This window comes from Molothrus ater, chromosome 4, assembly GCF_012460135.2.
Source record: "Molothrus ater isolate BHLD 08-10-18 breed brown headed cowbird chromosome 4, BPBGC_Mater_1.1, whole genome shotgun sequence".
Classification (NCBI taxonomy): domain Eukaryota; kingdom Metazoa; phylum Chordata; class Aves; order Passeriformes; family Icteridae; genus Molothrus; species Molothrus ater.
In genome coordinates, this window is record NC_050481.2 from 50,601,906 (window position 1) to 50,617,515 (window position 15,610).

Consider the following 15,610-nt stretch of genomic DNA (forward strand, 5'->3'; position numbering starts at 1 on the left):
TTACTTGATAGAAGTGACAATGTGTTGAAACACAGGAGAAAAGCTGCTGCGCTAAATTTTATGCTTTTCTAGCTACAATAAGACCAATAAAAATATTATCATAAAAATGGCCAGAATAAATCTGTTTTGGTAGAAAGTGTTATGGATTTTCAGAAGTACATGCAGTGAAATTGGAAGCAATTGCAAGTGTATTGAGAGAACGCACACCAATAAAAGAGCCATTTTTGATCTGGCTACTTATAAGGTTTACATTTCAACCAGAGAACATATAAAGATCAAAGTTTTGTGTTTCCATGTGTTGAATAGTAGATAATATTCTATCTTGGAAACACTGTTTTGAAGAATTTAATTTTCTAGTATAACTGAAATCCATGTCAAAATATGTAAGAGGTATGTTGATTCTCTTGGTAGGGTTTTTTTTATGAGTAAGATGGTCTGAGAATATAGGTGCATCTCAAAAATAGCATAGAAAATATGTGTTGGAAGTAACTTTTCAGATACTAGCCTTGATCAAACCAGATGCACAGAGCACTCTGCATCATGTTAGCACTACATTCCCTGTAACATCTTGATGTTTTGTGATTTCCTATGGTGCAGTTGGCTTGCAAATTTAGGAAAGGTCATTCATAATTTCTTTATATAGCATAAAATAAGCAAGTTCTTTATGAATTCCCTATACTTCTGCTGCAGGAGGAAAACCACTGTTATCATACAGGACAAGTTTGCCATCTGAAAAAAACCTGACTTTTTTAAGATCAGGACTAGAATATGTACTAGTTTTAAACTATTGTTGAAACTGTACTTTTTAGCAAGCTAATGTTTTTGGACTAGTGCAAAAAATGTTTTCAGTAATTAAAAATGTATTCTTTATTCACACAGGGAATTTCTACTACCCAATATCAAAGACAAAATGTAAGTTGCTCATTTGCACTCTGGGGACACAGTAGTCCAGCTCGCAATCTTTCTCCTTGATACAGGTAGGAGTTCCTCTTCCACAGAGAAGCAGGTGCATGCTGTCAATTATTCTTGTCTTTATTTCCCCTTGGAATGCTTGCTGTCTTATTAAGACTAATTGTTGGGTAGCTGAAAGCAACTGCAGGGCTGCAAGATTGTGCACTGAGATAGTTAACCTTCTGTTTTCTAGACATTTTCATTCATCACCATGACTTGTTACATACTTGTGAGCACCAAATTCTGTCCAAAATGTGACTTTGTACAGAAAGTGTACAAAGCTCATGAAGTGTCTTTCCTGTTATTCTGACTTTCTGAAAGAATGGAAGGAAATACAACAAAATGAAAATCCTTTTTAGTGTCAGCGTTCTCCTTAAAAAACATCCCCAAATGTTACTGAAGGTCACTCTGCTTTTGAATGTGTTACTTCTCACTAAATAATAAAGTCTGTGTGAGCATAATATAAATTGGATTACCACTTCATGCAGTGCTATACATGAAAATGCATTACTTTTCCTTCATCTGGAAGCTTTCCTGACTTCAGAAATAATAAACATTTTTTAATAGATATATGTGTTCATTTTTGGGCACCACAATTTAAGAAGGATATCAAGCTATTGGAGAATGTCCAAAGCACAGAAGGATGATGAAAGATATGGGGGGGAAGCCATGTGAGGCGTGGCTGGGGTCACTTGGTCTGTTCAGCCTGGAGAGGAGGACACTGAGGGAGACCTCACTGCAGTCTACAGCCTCCTCATGAGGGGAGGAGGAGGAGGCAGACACTGATCTCTTCTGTGTAGTGACCAGAGACTGGACCTGAGGGAACGGCCTGGAGTTGTGTCAGGGAGGTTTAGGTTGGATATTAGGAAAAGGTTTTTCACCATGAGGGTGGCTGAGCACTGGATCAGGTTCCTTACAGAAGTGGTCATGGCACCGAGCCTGACAGAGTTCAAGGAGTGTTATACAGCACTTTCAGGCACATGGTCTGAGTCCTGGGGGTGTCCTGAAGGGCCAGGAGTTGGACTCGATGATCCTTGTTGGGTCCCTTCCAACACAGGATATTCTGTGATTCTATGATTTCTGCTCTCAAAGTTGCTTAAAAAAAAAGGTTTCATTAAAGGTACAATTTTTTGAAAAGTTTTTTTCTATTTTATTCCTAATGCACACTTAACACTCATGCACAGCCACAAATTTTTAATATGAAAAAAAGTTTCGTATTTTTTTTTGTTTTCTCCCTGCTTCTAGGGAATTTCTGCCCATGATGTCAACAGCAAAATTATGATTGATTGAGCCTCCATTATTCTGTTGGTGTATTCTCCTGCTGTGAGGTGTGTATATAACTGACTAATTGATTCATTTGTAGTCTTATGATTCCATGACTTAGAAAAGAAACCTAGCAATGTGAAAAGAGCAGAAATGATGCTCAATATCTTCCAGTGTTGAAAAAGTTTTATTTATTTTATTTTTATTTTCTTGGGTTTGTTTGACTAAACTATAAACAAACAGAGTATTACCATTGCTCTAGTGTCATTGAGAAGAGGTTTTGCACTCAGGCTCATCACACTGGACTCTGAAATGATAACAGATGTGCATCCACCCAGGAAATTACCGTTTTCAATAAGAACCAGGGCAGCAAATGGATTTTCATGCATGGGAAAATAATGTAATAAACTGAGCAAGACCCTGGCTTGATGAATTATATAGTCATAGGAGGGAAAAAATACAATTTGTTTAAATTTCTGAAACTTCAATAGAGCTATAAAACAGGAACACTTTCTACTCCAAGTAATAAAATAACAAGCAGAGGCTTACCAAGTAAATACATTTATGAGTCTGAAGCTTCACACTATTTTTATGTATTTCCCTACAGACAATTTTATCTTTTTCTGTCAAGTACTGAAAATAGTTAGGAAATATTAGGTGCACTTTTATATTTTTATGATACAGTGCTCTTTCTCAGGGGACTCATGATGGTAGGAAGAAGGAAAATCATATTCATTCCATTATAAATCTTTCTATTCCCTAATTCCTTACAGAAGTAAATGAAAAATTCTTCACTGAAGTCCAAGGCTGTCATACAGACCTTGAGGATGGAAAAGAAACAGGAGCATTGTGAGTGAAAACGAGTCTAAGTCTGAAATAAGAAAACATCAGAAAAACTGTTTATCAAAATCAAAATTGTTAAAAAGTGTTTTAAAATTAATTGAAAGAAACAAATGGTTATTCAGAGTTATAGAATCAAATATTTTAAATATTTAGAAGCAAATATAATCTATTCTATTACATTATAATTATAATATTATAGCTAAATGGAGCAATATCAATAATAAAAATAACAATAATAATAATTTGATAATATATGTAGTATAAAGATAATGTATTTACAGAACTGAAGAATTGGATTTGGAGGGACCTTAAAGATTATCTAGTTACAGCCCCCCTGTTGTGTGCAGTGATACTTTCCATTAGACCAGGTTACTCAAGCCCCATCCAACCTGTTCCAGTGCTTTACTATCCTCACATCCTCACAGTACAGAATAATGAACATATTTGTGTCCCCTTTTTCCCCCCCATGAAAAACTGATTTCTACCTTACTCATGAGGCTTGTAGTACCACTTTTGCTATGGCAATTCCCTGTTCTTTCTTTAGTGCCTTGCTAATTCTGTTGGAAAAATGCTAATGACTGTACAAAGCACCACGTTAAACCTTGAATCTCCACTGACTGCTAAATAAACAATTTCATTTCTTTGCTCTTAGAATGCACACAACATCACCTCACGGTTTTCTCACTTCTGTTATTTTCTTTACTCCCCAAACCTTCTTTGCATGCATCCAAGGGGATCTCTCTCCTTTCCATCCATCTCAGAACTCACATACATTGCTGTTCTTAGGTGTTATTGTGGTTTGACCATGACTGAGTGACTGGTATGCACCAAAGCCTTTATCACTCCCCTCCTCATCTGGGCAGCAGACAGAAAATACAACGAAAGGGTCATGGGTTGAGATAAGGGCAGGGAGGAATAAATAAAATAATGTTTTGCCCACCAATGGGCAAAACAGACAACTTAGGGAAATCAGTTGAATTTATCACCAATCAAAATCAGAGCAGGATTATGAGAAGTAAAAGAACTCCTAGAACACCTTGCTCCCTCTATTTCCCTTTTTCCTGGGCTTAATTTTATTGCCAGTTCTCTGCCTCCTCTCCATCATTAACCTGGGGAGATGGGGAATGGGGGTTATGGTCAGTTCATCATATGGTTTTTTTGCTGCTCCTTCCCATTCATGCAGAAAAGTCCTTCCCTTGCCCCAGTGTGGGGTCCTGCCCAACTTCTTCAGTGTGAGTCGTTCCCACGGGCTGCCCTTGGTCATTAACTCCTCCTTCCACAGGGTGAAATCCTCAGGAACAGCACAGTGCACGAGTTACAGTAACTTGACCCTGAGTGAGGTCACAAATTTTATTTATTATTGATAAACTGATAAAAATGTGTTATCTGCTTCACAGTCTATAAATCAAGTCTTCTGCTTCAGGGATTTTATAGTCTCCTCTATTAGTTGTTTTTTGAAGGGAAGTGCAGGAAAGGCTCTGCAAGTTTTTTCTCACCTTGTGTTTCTAAACAAAGTACAATGTCATTCTTTTGTTGTCCAGTGAGTAACCTGAGGCATGTTGTCTGTACTCTACCAGTACTCACAGCTACTGGTAGAGATTGCCTGGGAGGTGAGTATGATCCCAGGAAGGGCAAAGTGGCAGAATCAGACTCTGCCTTCTATTTGCTAAGCTGATCTGCATTACGCGTGCCAGCCAAGAAGGGACCAATAATTCACTTACATAAAGTAAAATCTGTAGAAAGGAAAGAGCAAAAGTAATTCCTTTTAAAAACATTGCATTGCTGTTTTAGCATTTCATAATCAATTCATGAATTAGCTGAGTCACATAGACAATCAATTATGCTAAGTACATTTATTAGAAGCTGCCACACTTAAACTAATCACCTTGATGGCTTTGCCATAATTTAAACCCAAGTATTAAAGCAAAATGCGTTAAAACCATCTATCATGAAGCTTAATCAATCACACTTTGGAGCTCTAGGTTTGCTAATTCATGCACTTGGGACACTACTAAAAATTAATTGCAAGATAGAGAATACACGTTATGAATGCAGCCTTTAGTGTGTTTGCCAAAGCAATAACTGTAATGGAGGTCAGAAGATTAGACATTGCTTAAAAAAGTTGATGTCTATTTACTCTAACTTAATTGAATGAAACATTGAGTGGCTTAATGGTTATCACATACTCCATAAGTAAAAAAGGAATGAAACATAATTTATCTCGCAGAAGTTGCTCAGCAATTTGCAGAATTTATAAATATCATATGATTAGAAGGTGAAAAATGAATAATAATTTAAGTAGCCAGAAATACAAAAAAGTAGGGAAAAAATTAATTTTGTTAATTTTAAAATGTTGATTTAAACTCAAAAAAGTCCACATTGTACATTCATAACTTTTCAAAAATTTGCACAGAGAAAAAAAACTAAAGTAGAATTCTTAAAAATTCTTAATTGCTTGAGTCCTCTTCAGAAAGACTTTTATTGAAGAAAAAAAATCTTTACCATTTAAACAAATTATGTATTACATTTAACCACATAAAAAAATGATGGTGGAAAAAAGTTGAGCATGAAATATGAATGCTTGATGCAGCTCAGCAACTGCAAATGAAGGAGTCATTGACAGAGAGCAATCTATGTGCCATAAAGATGCTGAAAAATTAATAGATATACCAGCATTTAGCTTGGGACAAATAAGGAATCCATTACACTGGATAATTTAAATTTAGCAGTTTTCTGCAAGAAATCTTTACAACATAATGTCTGTGCTGTATCCTGCCTCTGAAGAGAAAGACAACAAATAGAATCTGAATTTATGTCTTATTTTTACTAGTATGTTATTTCTTATAACATTAAAGTTTCCAAAAAGGAATTTTGAATTTAGATCAAAATCCACCAAATGGTTGTTAGATTTTTGACTAATTTCCTTCACCACCCTCTGTAACTTTGTATCATTCTCTTTGTTTTCCTAACTTTTATAATTTTTGTACAAAACGCTTCTCTCTGCCTTCCACTGTCATTTGTTCCCTTCATCAGTCATGGGTCATAGCTAAGTAATTTCTGTGCAGTTCTACTTAAAATATTGTTTTTAATATAAATTTGTGTACTAGGATATGCATAAGTAAACCATGCTCCAAAATGTCTATTTCTTGTGTGGCCAGGCTACTTTTTGGTCATCAAGCAAACATCTGGCTGTTTACTTGAAGGGAGCATCCTTGGATAATTTAGTTTTTCTGTAGCACCTTGAGGAGGGCTAACTGTGCAAATAAATCTGAAAGTTGTAATGGAATTTTTTACATGAGTTTACCTATTTAAATGGACCTTTACAAGACCTGTGCTACAATGAAACAGTGTGTTCCTTCCTTGCAGTTACCTTTGTGGACATTTTAGATAAACTCCCAGCAGCTGTGTTTCCATGGCGATTGAATATTGCTTATTGCTTCAAAGGCAGTAATACTTAAAGTTTTCTAAAATCCATTGGATTTTATTTGGAGTGCTCTAAAACACAGTAAAAATGTAGAGACTTGAAAGACACAAACCTGATGCATGGGCACCTGCTTGATGTTCATCTGGTTTATTCCAGGGAGCAAGAGGCAATAAAGGAAGGCTGAACACTGAGAAGTGTTTCAAACTGTGTTGTTTTCCCTGCTGATTCAGTGGGCACACCCTCAGCACTGTTCTCCATGTCCAAAAAGGAGGTGGGTCTGCAGCTTTCCATTTGCGCTCCCACATATGCTGCTTTAGGGTGATGTGTTTTATCAGCACCAGTTCTGGGCAGGGAAATATCAGGCAAGTGATCTTGAACCTGATTTTTTATGGATGCTCTATAATAACTCAGGTTAAAAAAATCTGACTTAAAATTTTCATATTTCTGGTGAACCAGTCTTTCTGCTGATACCAGGATCAATTCAAACCCTGGTGCTGTGTGTATCTTGACAGCTAGCCTACATTGTGCACAGATTGCTATTAATTGTGCTGTTAATTATAACAGTTAGGTGGTGTTCTACACAGGCTGTATGATTTCACTTCTGAAGTACAGGGCTGCTTTTTTCCCGTACTAAATTTCAAATGATAGCATGTTAATAATGATGTGTTGCAAGAATGGCAACAGATTTTATAAATAAATGATGTAACTTGAGCTGGTGCTGTTTCTTTCCCAAAAACCTGTTAGTTTGATCCACACCTGTATTAGATGTGAGAATTCATCTAGCTTTGCATGTTTTCATTTAGATAATCAGCTTCTATTGTCCTTAATCTGTTTTAAGGGGTGCCCTAATTTTTATCTTTTAATTCCTCACAAGAGAGGGCTTTACATAAACCCACAGCAACAAACGGTAAGAGTATAAGTAGGTCTGTCTTATTTGTACTCTGTCTTGATCTTTTTTTGGTGGTAAAAGGGTGACTGAAAGCATTTTGCACTTAAGTGTGTATTGCTATGCTACAGTAGTGTAGCACTGAGCATTGTTAGGGAATGGTACTTTAAATTGATGAGCTGTAGGGAAGGTGTCATGCCTGTTTAAATCTTAGATATTTTTGAAAAATAAATTCTGCTTTCTGCTTAGGAGCTGAATTTGACACCTTTTTCACAGCCTTCTTTCACTCCCTATTCCTTGTTTTTTGTGGTAAAGAAGAAGTTTTATTTGACCATATTTGAATTACTCTGTGTTCACACGCATCTTTCGGCAGTCTTTTATCCAATCAATATTTTGGATAAAGATTGACGGCAAAGCACTCTAGAGAGCAATTTCTGTACTCTAACTGGAAACACATTTGAAAAAAGTCATGTCAATTGGCTGCACCTGAGCCCAGAAACAGAGCAACAAACAAATAAAAGGGTGAAATATTTAAGTTTAAAAGATCCATGAAATGGAAGAAACACCACCTTACAAGTGGAAATAATGGTGCTTCCTGAACTAAAATGGATCACTTGAACTGCAACAAAGACTCTAAGACTTGTGTGGCCTTTCTGGAAGAGCTGGCTGAGCTACTCCTCTAAGTTTGGAAAAAAGAACAGCACATAACTGGAATCAAATTTGAGAACTGATTTTGTTGAAAAATACTGACATAAAGGGAGGATTTTCTGTCACTAACCATTGAGCAGTTGGTAATCCTGACCACTGTAGCATGGTTTAATGCATTTCTTAAGGGCAAAAATGACCTCTCTTCTGCTTTCTTGAGCAAGCTGCCATTTTAATTGCCTCTTTCAGCCCTGCAACTTTTTTCTTGCTTAATCTCTGTCCATGATTTTAATCAGCCATCTGTCACCAGAGGTGCTTTACCCCATAGTATATCTATGAACCTCATTGTAGCTGAAGAGAAGACAATACCAAAAAACCCATCTGAAACAAAAAGTAATGAAAGAACATTGAAATAAAAATACATACAGCTCTGTAGGATACTCAAACAGGTTCATTTTGTAGAAATCAGTTGTTTGTTGAGGACTGAACTTAGCTACTGAAATTCTTCCTAGTCAACATCCATTTCTGCCTTTATGAAACATAGAAGAAGACATAATGGTTGTAAACAAATCTATTTCAAGTGAATAGGGATTTGTGCAACCAAGATGGTATTCTTTAGAATCCAATTTTTGAGAATATTTTAGCAGAAAATTCAGAGCCAGAGTGTGTTTGTATTTATGAGTACGCTTACAGCAATGAAAGCAAATGTTTTCCAAGGTCTTATAAGAGTGGCACTCAGCATCTCACTCTGTTTAATTTACACAGGGCGAGCTCCAGTATGTCAGGTACTATTGTGTGGTACATTTCTGGCAAATGCTGGCATAGCTATAAGGGCTACTGCTGTATCCAGTTTTGTTCTAACTGCAACACAAGTCTTGGTGCTTCCAGGCATTACTGTTTTCTAAGTTAAAAATTTAATTTGCTAACAAGAGATATATACTCTATGGAATAGTATCTGGTAAGGTTAGTTTAACTGTTTATGAAGTGCTAGAAGTTCTAAAATATTTTTATTTTTTAATGGAAAAATACAAAGAGGAAAACAAAAAATAGCACTTTTATTGTTTTAGTTCTTTTTAAGATATGAATTTTAAACTTTTAAAAAAGTATAAAGACAGAACAGTATAAACACTGCACAATTTTTCCTCCTTTAATAATCCAAAGACTAAAGTAGTAGGATTAAAATCTCATTTGTTGATTCAATAAATATTAGTTACAGATATTGAAAATTACAGATATATGAGAACTAAATGCAGGCTTTATTTAACAGGACTGCTGCCAAACAACACAAAATATTTCTGTTGAACTAAAAAGAGAAATTGTTGTTTCATTTTTAACAACATAAGGATGGATTTTTTTAATCTATCTAAAGTCAAGTAATAGTGATAGTAAGTTTCTTGATCTGAAGGTGAACTGATTGATTACATTATCACAGGATTAACTTAGTCTGATGTGTGCAATAATGAGGTTTATGTAATTGATATTTGTTACATAAATTGCAAGATACTTTTTTGATTTAGGACTAAAGACAGAATCATCATCTTAAGTTGTCCAGGTCTGAGGTGACAGATCAATGTAATTAATCTGTGTGGTGATTGTCTCAGAGGACAGAGCCTGAAAATGTTCCTGGATCCACCAGGTAAAATAATGAGGAGAGTCTGGGAAATAACCAACGTCAGAAACAAATTCTGCAGGAGCTGAGAAACCACAGAATAGCTTAGAGTAGATCATTGTACATCTGCCAAGTGATGGACTGATACGAGAGCAGACCTACCTAATTAGTAAAGCCTTCATCCTTCCCATCTGGAGATTTAACTCTGGTGTGTGCACAAGGTGGTCTTTATTAATCATGAATTAAAAAAAAATGCCTATGACTCCTAGGCAACATTTTCAGTAGCTGAGCCAAAACAGTTTCCTTTGGCTAAAGAGTATCAATGCCATACAGTGACTCAGGCTTGTTTTTGGCTATTCCACATAAGCTGAATTAAGGAAAAAATTAGAAAATGCAGACATGAAAGTCATAGTTTTCACAGCTGTCAGATACATATTTTATATTGCAAGACATAGGCAATAAGAACTGGTTTTAAAAACCAGTTTCTATAGTGGCTAAGTGGTTCCAAGTGGCTTCTCCATCAATAGTTAGTTTAATGTCTGTATCCAAAACTGTGGTCCTGAGGGTTTCTCTTTCCAGTTAGTTGCTAGGCAGTGCACAGGTAAGAGTTTCAATGCAGAATTGAGGTGGATTTTTTTTGGACACATCAATAAACAACTCTGTCTGAGTTAAACATCTGTTTCACAGCTAACCTGACCTGAGATAAAAACCAAAACATTTTCTGCATAGGGCCCAGCAGGTGGTAGCCCCACAAAGCACAGCCACAGGAGAATGGCTATCTTATTTCTTATCAAGTGTGAGAAAGGTATAGAAGACTAAATTTCTTTTTCTGATGGGGACTCAGATCCAACTCTTTCATTGACACAGTGACATTTTCTATCAAATGCTGAAACATTCATCATGCCAAGAGAAAGTGTAAGACAACGTGCTGAAAATGTACACATGATGATAAAGAATGTAGGGTTCAGGCCTTGCAAGGTATTTCCATAATTTATTGGGGGGGAGGGGAGGGGGCATTTGCATTTGATCTACTACTGAGCCATTAATTAAAATACAAAAACTTTGAAGAGGGACTGATAATCACAACTCATTAACCTTCTATTTTTTTTCTTCATGTTTGTTAAAACACTTTGATATGCCCCCTTTGACAGCCTGGGTGATTAGAGCGGTCTCTGTCAAGGTGAGACGTTCAAGTCTAGATGTAGGAAGAGATTCGTGATTACTTCCACAAATGTTAGAGGTATCACAAAACAACAATGGCATGTGGTATAAAAGCTTCTGATGGTGTTATATATTTCACAGTCTTTCAGGAGTTTTAAATTCATCTTTGAAGTGATTAAAAGATAGGTGGATGAAGAATAAAAGGGGAGGACAGAGAAAGAATTTAAAGTGTTAAGTGATTATTTGACAGAAAAACTGAGATTTTTTCAATATTCCGTATCAAGAAAACCATGTCTTATAATTTGAAAACCTTTCCTCCCCCATTTTTACTTATTGAACTTTCAAAAGTAGAAGTGTTGTTGTTGCTAAAGGATAAAACGAAAATACAAGGGTGATATTTTATAACTCTCCTTTCCACCAGAACAAAAAGTACAAATTCAACATCTCACTAATGGGTTCCCTTTTAAGTTGTTGGTCAGAAAAATGTGAATGCTCTCTTTGGATAGACTGGTAATAAAAATGACAAAAATCAAACTGAAGCACAGAAATAATGTTTTGAGATCAAAGCTAAAAAAAGCAAAAGCTGGGTCTAAAAGCTCAACAACACACAAACAAGTGAAAGATGTAATTATGCACAGATTGAGAGAGATTGCATTAATGAGACCTTATATTGTAAAGTTACAGTGCCACACCACTGTTTCTCACTGACATTGTACTTTCTGAATATAATACTTTCTATTTGATAATGATAAACTTTTGCATTTGTTGAGGGCAGTCTGACTTGAATACTGAATTCTGTTCTTTAAAATTAGCTTGTGATTGTCTTGTCTTATTTGGTATCAGTGGAGGAACAGATTTTCACTCTTGAATTTTTACTTCTGCTCATAATTTATCAGATAATACTCTTTCCTCACACCTTATAAAATTCTATAAAATTATTTATAAAACAAAATTACCTATTTTCCTCTTGACCCTGTTGTCATGCCTTATTCCAGAATAGGCAACATGTGAAGCCTTTCTGCTTCACTCAAATCTGTGACTTTTATTCCAGAAGACTCTCTTCTCCACTTTTGTGCTGTTGAAAGCATCTCTAAATTTGTTTCACTTACTTCTGCTGAGCACTTAGTTCTTACCAATGTTTCTTTATTGCCAAGTTCAATTGTCTTTCTCTGACTTCCCTTCAGACCCCAATGTTAAACCTCTCTGGTTCCAAGTCAATTCTGCTAACATTGCAGATGGAATCACAGTTCACTCCCCACTTTTACTCATCCTAGAAGAACCTTTATACTGAAAAGTAGGACCTTGTCCCAGGAGGTGAAAGTTGACTTTAATCTTTCATGTGAAGGACTGTTGCTTTTGCAGATTTTACTCACATCGATAGGTACTTATTCCCACAAAGACTCAGGGATGTCCTCATGCCACCTGATTGATTATATTTATTTTTTTCCCCTGCACCTTCCCTTCCCCTTTCTCATACTACAGAAAACATTATACTTTTTACATCTTTTTTCCCAGCATCTTGCAAAACTGTGAACCTCCAAGATTCTAAGTTTTGCCTTCATATTGCTACTGTATGTCATTTGCAAAAGATGTCTTTCTCAACAATTCATTCTTTTTTGCTGATAGAGTCATGTCCATGCATTCTGTCTCCATGTTGCAAAACCTTTTCTGGGTTGGTTCATAAGGCCACTCTCTGTTGAGGAAGTTTTGAAACATAATTATGATTTTCAGAAATAAAGATCAACTCTTGTACTCTCTGATCAATTCTAACTCTTTTCTCCAGCTCTTATTGAGGATATTTGCTGTTTTGAGACAGAAACAGCCCTTTGGAAAGTACACTTTAAATATGAGTGGCATAGCCTTATATACCCACTGTATTTTTCCTCATGGAAAGCAGCATTTTATTCAATATATATAATTCCTTGCATGACAGTTATTCATAGAAATATTAATAAGAAAAAATTATTCTCATGCAAAGTAAACCATTTAAGGAAAGTAAAACGATATAAATACATCAAGCTCAGATTTCAACTTAGCTCAGCTCAGCAAATTCAGTGTGTGGAAGAAGGAGTCATCTGTGCTTTAGCTGAGACAGAAGGCTTCATGGCTGCTTCCTTTAAGAAAGGTCCTTTGAGCATTTGATTGTTCTCTTAGAGGCTAGGAAGTGATTGACCTGTATAAGGAATGATGGGTCCAGCCAGGCAAATTGCTCCTCTGGGTCTCCTTGTCTTGCCACCTTTTATCTTTCTTTCTGCTTTTGTAAGGTCTTTTGAATAATGTTTGCCTTGCAGGCACAGGTGCATGGCTTTGCCCATGCTGCTCCTATCCAAGCTGTGATTTTATCCTGGAAGGCACTATCAGCTGCAAGAACCATATGCACAGGTGCAGGTCACTCATGTTCACTGGATCCTGAAACCTCTTGACCTATGCTAGTGAAAAAATCTCTGATTTGACATGCTTTAGCGGGTGTTCCTTCTCCCTTTTCTTCTTCCTTTGTTCAGTTTGAAAGCCATAGTGGGTAACGTATCAGTAGTATCTTTCAGGTCTTCTAGGATATGTTCAAACAATGAGACTGAGTAAAATCCCAGAAGGGTACATACTGAGAGTTGCCAATTTAGGCATTAGTGGTAGAGTAATAAACAAGCAGGGAGTACTGAAAAGCTAGATTAGTTGGTCATCAGCATGAAAATAAACTCACAATGTTTTTTATCCATTCTATGTAAGTAATTAGTTTATAAGTCTTGGATAGATTCTAGGACATTAGCTTGTTGTTTTGTTTATCATTTGCTACAAATCTATCTGCTGTGTTCTGACAAGAGATAATGGTATATGACTCATCTATTTCTGGAAATGTGTCTTCAGTGTACACAGATGGTGTTTATAGATCCGATGTGAGGGGTGAGCTATTTGAGAACAGCGATCTGCAATGTCAAAGATTTGTCATATATATTGTTCTCTATACTGAACAGAAAAACTATCCTTTCTAGTCTGGTTCTGAGGTGTTTGTATCCATGAAGTTCAGAAGACAGAGGCCATTTACTATTCTTTTGTCTGTGCTAACACATAACTCATGCTTTATGTGGAATGTAGAATTCTCTTTTGTCAATATCGCTCGCTTCAGCTGTTGTCATGGCAACAAGTAGCATCTTTGCTGAAATTCAACTAAAGTTTAACATGGACTTCGACTGTTGCAATATATTGCTGAAATTTTAACCTTTTAATTCAAGTTTTGTCTTACAAGCAAGCATGTTCTGTTCTTCCATGTAAGCAGCCCATGGAAAACAATAAGCTGTACATTGCTTGGAGCAGCTACAGGTTTAATTAAAGGACACCAGTTATTCCTTGATATTCATATTTTATGGCATTCAGTTCATGTGTTTCAGTGCATAAGAATCTCCCAAGTCTTTTCTCTGTCATTCATTATTCTGCATTTTAGCTGTGGTACCATCAATCTATTCTTTTGTCTCATGTAAATGCAGTGCATATGTGTAATACCTAGGTTACAGGAAAATGGCAAAGAATTTTGAAACTGAAATTTCTACATTATACATGCTTTCCTCAGACTATGGAGACACATGTACTGTTTAATTAATAATTCTTCACTGCTTGTGCATTTTACTGTGCAGTCTTTCTGACAGAGTATTGTTTACAAGCAGAAATAAATTCCTGTTAAACATTTATTGTTCTGAAAATTAGTCTCAGGAGATACAGAAGAGCAATAGTGTCACTAGGGAATTTATTGAATTTTGGGGTATTTTCTTATTGTTTGAGAGATCATAAAAGATTCTGCTATTTCAAAGTTTACTTAATTTGATATAAAATATGAAAATCCAACCATATATTGAAATATACATTGCCTTGATCACTGCAAAGATAATCTTTTAAAAACTTAAAGAGAAGTAGAAGGAAAAAGTTACATGTTTAGGAAGCCTTTATGGCTTTTGCTAGCATTTTGGTTTTTTTTCTGATATAAGGGACCTGTAAATTAATCAGACTGTGAGTTCATGCCACTTTACAGTCTCTTCTACTGCCTTTCTAAACAGAATGGTATGAAAGCCTAGAGAGATTAATTCAGAATTTCTAGGAAAAGAGCAGCAATTGCCCATTCTACTTCATTCAAAATCGTCCAAGTGAAGTATATTTTGATATGCTAGGATGAAGTTGCACAACATAACTTAATGGCATAGGTTGAGTTAACAGTTCAAGAGAATTTTCAGTCTTCTTTTCCTTGCTATCTTCTTTCCCTGTCCTCCTTCCAGGACCAGATTTCCCTGCTTCTCTTGTGCTGGTTGCATGGTAAATCAGATAGATTATTAAATTTCCCTTTTTAACTACCAGGATAGAGTTCTATGATTTTCCTGAGACTGATCCAGGAGTTAGAGTATAGGAGAAGGGTGAAAGGAGAGGGTCAGGACCTCCTATTTCACACTCAGGAAACCTCAGCTAAACTGAAATATCTTATGTCATCTCTAATAAGTTCTGCTACCTCTTAGCACATGGGAAGTGAACACAACATGTTTACATGTCTTGGAGGAGCATTAAATTGCTGCTGAGAAGGAGTTATTTAGAGAGTCTTCCTGGAGTGTAAGATAAGAAAAAATAACTAATCCTCAAATACATAGAGCCACTGTCTTCCTGGTCCAAATTGTGCAGAACTTTCTCCTAGACACTACGCAGCTCAGGCCTTTACTCAATAGAGCTAAACCCATTGATGACATTTATCTTTGAACAGCAGCCAAAGAGGAAAATGTCCAGAATATTATTAAGATGCAGACAGAGTTGGATGTGACCCTGAATAAGTTTTATTTTTTAAAAAAATTGCACAGGA

At 36.0% G+C, this 15,610-nt stretch overlaps 1 long non-coding RNA gene across 1 annotated transcript in view; it reads left to right on the plus strand.

Annotated features, from left to right (window-relative positions):
- LOC118686715 (uncharacterized) overlaps positions 1 to 15,610 on the plus strand; it is a 97,540-nt gene that overhangs the window by 58,283 nt on the left and 23,647 nt on the right. Inside the window, exons 3-5 of the long non-coding RNA XR_004980219.2 lie at positions 880 to 977; positions 2,197 to 2,279; positions 6,638 to 6,752. This is a non-coding gene — a long non-coding RNA (uncharacterized LOC118686715). The remainder of the gene's footprint in view (positions 1 to 879; positions 978 to 2,196; positions 2,280 to 6,637; positions 6,753 to 15,610) is intronic.